We start from the raw sequence: 4,945 nt of genomic DNA, 5'->3' as shown, positions 1-4,945 counted from the left end.
TGAGACACAGAGAGTGAGAGATCCTGTCCTACATTACTTTAAAAAAGAAGATATTTTCAGAGCTGTTGATATATGAAGCTCTGAGCATTGAGTGTTGCATTGTGAGAGTTTCAGTAAAAAGCCTGCAAATGATTGCATTTATACTGGAGAGCAAAGAAAAATTAAATTCTACTTGTACTATGGAAAATCAGTTTCATAAAAGCTACATAAACAGAGCTGAAGAAGACTGCGTTTGTAAAACTAGCGGTAACGTGTGAGAATTATAAGTTATAAGACTGTTTCTGCTATCGATACAATTTGTGTTGTTAATCCTAAATGATTCACGGTGACAACATCATAAGAACAAGGTCATTTTACTCCACACACACACATTTGGAAAATCACATAGTTTGACCATAAAAATTCCCAGAATAATTAGTATTTGAGATTGCTGAAGCAACATCACTAAAGAAAAATATCCTTGCATGTCACTTTCGTTTAAAAATATAAAAAATGTGAAGTTTTTTTTTTTGTAAAACATAAAAACAACAAAACTTAAGACCTTAAGAATCTCCTTATGAATGTTGTGAATATCTAGATCATTGGTGTTTGGATTTGAGGGTCAACAGGGCGAACACTGAGGCTGGGTATTAGAAATACAACATGGCAACATGAGACATGTTAACTCTGAGAACACTAACATCTAGATTAAGGTGTGAGAGGTAAATACATAACAGAAGCTAAAAAGGAGTTGCTTGTCTCTAGATTATTTTCAATTTATTTTAACTAAACTGATTTGAACACGTTTAATGCATTATACAAAAAAAGGTTCATGATATAGTTCACATGATCTAAGCAAGAGTGACTCGGAATCTCAAATGTTAAAGTACACTTACTGATTGTACTTTTACTACATGAGCTAATGTAGATGCTCTAAAAGCACGCTGGCTGAAAAAGAAGCACACGTTTGGAGAAACTGTGCTGTAACTTCTCATACTGTGAAGTTTTCTGACAAAAGTGAATTGAAAACTTATGCTGTACAGCTTACTAAGGGGTCCTTTGCTGGGCCATGTGCAATTACACAAAAGAACAAGTTCAATTTCACCATAACACTGACTGGAGAAAAGCCAAATTGGGATTCTAATTGAGATTACAACTGAAATCAGTGCTGTGATAGTTAGTTTAAGATCACAACCTGATTTAAAACACAGTCTAACATCAACATTCTTGCCCCTGAAAATAGGTCAGGATGGCCGAAAAATGTACTTTAATGTACTTTGTTTCATTGGAACAGTAAAGTACCATTACAAAGAAATGAGTACACCTTTGTAGATATCACTGATATGGAGTTTTTCATGTTTTACATACAGACTTTCTCATTTAAACCATGGTGACTTAAAAGTTTAGCAGCAAGACACTTGTTTCCTTTGTTCCATCAAACATTTCTTTCAGCCATCTGTGTTTATCAGAGCGATATGTGACTAATTTTTTATTGAATCACCAGAAAGTACACAAATACAAGATTAAATATTTTATTTATTTATCAAAGATACATAATTACACATTGATACAATGAATAAGGTGTCTATAAAAATTACACATGGTGTAAGAAAAACATTATAACATACAAATAAGTGTTTTAAGATAATCTGACATACTTTAAAAGCATAAGAATAAAAGTTTTTTTAAAAAAAAAATCATGTTCTTTGATGATCACATTACATGTATCACATTTTTTAAAGCATAACGTAGGGTGTTCACAAAAACAGTTTTATGATTACTTTTTCCACAGTGCTTGTATGCCTCTTGCAAAACTATGTACTTATCACCATATGACATAATAACTCACGATTATGCAAGACCAGCCATGAAATGTCCGTCGCTTCATTACAATCATTTGTCCCCGCTGCTGCCCTCAGACCCAGTCTTCTGTACTGTGGGGTAAAATTGCTTTTTTGGTGGTTCATAAAAAATATCTCAAAAAGCGATGTTAGTGAGGGGACCAGAAACACTGGGTTGCAGAGCAGTTGGTAAGGACTTGTATATTTCTGGAGAGTCTGCAAAAGCTGTCTTGCTCGTGCTCCTGATTGGATATGTGGAGCCCGGCTCTGATATCTCACTGGTGGCAGCTAAAGGTAGGCATGCCTTGGAGGCGGAGTTGGTCTCGGGCGCAATCTTTCAAACGAGCCTCACGGCATTTCAGGCAACCTCAGGCCGGAAACAACATCCGGTCACTCGCGGTCAAAATCCACGCAGAGCTGGTGTTTCGCAGGGATCAGGTTAACACATCTGGGTCTAAAAATATAAAGAAAAACAAAAAGAGTTTTAAAACACGCAAACTAGCAAAATATCAAAGGAGCATAACATAACAATAACAAGATGATATGAGATACCCGATGAGGCCATGATAGGTGATGTAGACATGTAATGTATAAACTTTTACGGGAGTTAAAAGTGGAGCTTATATATATTTTAAAGTGTATTGTACGTGGGATAGGCTCCAGCGCACCGCGCGAGCCTGAGAAAAGGATAAGTGGAGGCGAATGGATGGATGGATGGTGTATTGTACGTGTTAGAAACCATTGTGATATTTATTTATTTTTTTAAATGAAAGGATTGACAGAATGGTAAAAAGGAAAATGCAAAAATGTAGTTAGAGAGGAAGATTAACACTTACCGAATGATATGCGGATAAGGAAAGAGACGCAAGTTGCTGTTGAAATCGGCCGCTCCCTATGCGAACTCGCAAGCAGTCTGAGCGGTTCCAGTTGTTGATATGGCTGAAGGCAGGGGTCTTCTGGGAGCTCGGGGGTAGTCTTAACCTGAGCGGGAGATCATAAAAATCGGACCTGGAGCGGATTGGCTAACCGGGGTGCGAAGGGAGCGGTGCAATAGTTATGTGATTGGCAGCGGGGCGAAGTAAGGGGGGGAGTTGGTCTCCGGCGCAAATTTCGAACGAGGTAAGCAGCGCATTCGGGAGCAGAGCGGGGAGCGAACAAGCAGGAAAAAATTGTGCTCTGCAAGAAGTTGTGGATCGGAGATTAAGAGCGAGGTAGAACTTAGAGTGTGCGTTGAATTTTAGAGGTTGCTAGTAAGAGGGAAGTTTTTGAAGAAAAAAGACTAAGGATTTTCCCTGTTATCGAATATAAGGTTTTGGGAATAGAGGGGTAGCTAACAAGTTATTGTAGGGTTTTGGAGAAAACGCGGAGGGTTTTTTAAGGAGTTTTCCCTGCTTATGTTTCTAAGGAGGGTTAGGATTAGGGGATCGCGAGTTTTTTCTGAGTATGAGTTTTATTCTAAATCTACAAATGCATATAAATCGAAATAAAGTTTTCCCCCAAGGCATGCAGCATGTGTTTGTGGCCATACTGAACGTTACAAAAGCACAAGTTTAACTAAACAATTTTAATATGGTTTAATACATTTTTAAACACATGAGCACGGAGCCCGAGAGAGCACGGTCCGGAGACACGGGCGCGCCCCCGCGCGCCCAGACACACAGCCTCGGGGGCCCGCGCGCGCACACACACACACTGACCCGCCACCAGATGGCGTTTTTTGAGCATAAAAAAATAAAAATAAAATTTTAATTGCTTAAAGAAATAAAAGAATGCTATTTTTTGATATATAAGAAACTTTCTAAATAATCAATTATATTTTTATGAATATCATATTTTTATGAATATCATATTTTTATTACTTAATTACTTCCTACTTCCGGAGCTCATGAATAATTTAATTACTTCCGGAGCTCCGGAAGTAACTTCCGGAGCTCATGAATAATTAATGACCTGTCAGTTTGACGAGTATAATATCACTCTCTCACATGATTATTTGTAGCTAGCTGCTTGTAATGCAGCCTTCAGTAATAGTAATAAATAACACAGCAATAGTACATTGAAGATACTGAAGTGGCACATAACCCAGGTCGCTACCACTAAAACAAGGTAGTTGCAGTAGGCTAATGTTAGTTTTTTAAAAAGAAGTTACTTACAGATGTTTCTTTATGTTGCAGTCTTTTGACACTGAGAGCAGCTTGGTTGCTGGCAAACAGAGTTTGCGTTGGACGATCAGATCAGATTTCGCCCATTCCTTTCTTCTTTAAATGTGAAGTAGTGTTGGAATTTGCAAGTAAGAAATGCATTCCTGCCCTTGCACTGCTGGCTCTGTTGTGCTGGCTTTGAGTCCATTGTGTAACTGACGCCACCAACATTAACAGGGTGCTTACATTAGAGCCACTTTTTTTGTTTTGTTTTGTTTGGGTTTCCAGCAATATGTGGAATTACTAAAATTAGAGAGGGGATAGCCTAACATGAAACAGGAAAAGACCACCGCGTAATCCATTTATTTCAACAAAGTAATTGTATTCTAATGATCACCCATTTAAGTGGTAATACATAACGCTGGTACATGTATTCTGTTTCTCCCCAACTCTGTCTAGCCACTATAACTGTAAGCATTGTGGGATATCCTCTAACCTGGATGACAAGAGTGTTAGAATTGTACACCATAAAAAAAGACTGTCCCTGCTGCGGGCCTGGTTGGAGACAACGATTGGACACAACAGTGATTCAGAATTGCCCTTGAGGGACAAAGTGATATTACCAGATGATGTGAACCTATGCTAGCTGATTAGCATGCTAAATCTGGTAAATATCAGTACAACAAACCCCTAGGCATATTGAAAATTATCTATTAGTTATGTTTTTGATGTTTAAATATAAAAGTTTGACCCTTTTTCCCAGTAAACAAAGAATTTATACTTCTATGCAAAATCTATGCCACAGGTAGGTCATAACAGCAAACCCTTCACGTAGGCTACGTCATAGTTGCTCCATAGATTCACTGCAGAAATATAAATTAAGTGTAAATGCATTTTACCTTTTCCTTATTATTTAGGTTTAATGATTCTTTGCAGAGCATGTTAAAACTGACAATGATTTGGAAGAATTGTGGGATTGAGATA

The 4,945-nt window shown here is 37.8% G+C and overlaps 1 long non-coding RNA gene across 1 annotated transcript; it reads right to left on the bottom strand.

The window, feature by feature from the left end:
• Positions 1-1,497: 1,497 nt before the first annotated feature.
• Positions 1,498-3,541, bottom strand: LOC146653996 (uncharacterized). Its single transcript, XR_014907333.1, has 2 exons — positions 2,657-3,541; positions 1,498-2,274 (listed from the first exon to the last, which is right to left on the bottom strand). It is a non-coding gene; the product is annotated as an uncharacterized LOC146653996 (long non-coding RNA).
• Positions 3,542-4,945: the final 1,404 nt, after the last annotated feature.

This window comes from Rhamphochromis longiceps, linkage group LG14, assembly GCF_057381845.1.
Source record: "Rhamphochromis longiceps isolate RC_006_pf linkage group LG14, R_longiceps_female_GT1.1, whole genome shotgun sequence".
Lineage (NCBI taxonomy): Eukaryota > Metazoa > Chordata > Actinopteri > Cichliformes > Cichlidae > Rhamphochromis > Rhamphochromis longiceps.
This window is presented reverse-complemented; position numbering and strand designations above follow the sequence as displayed.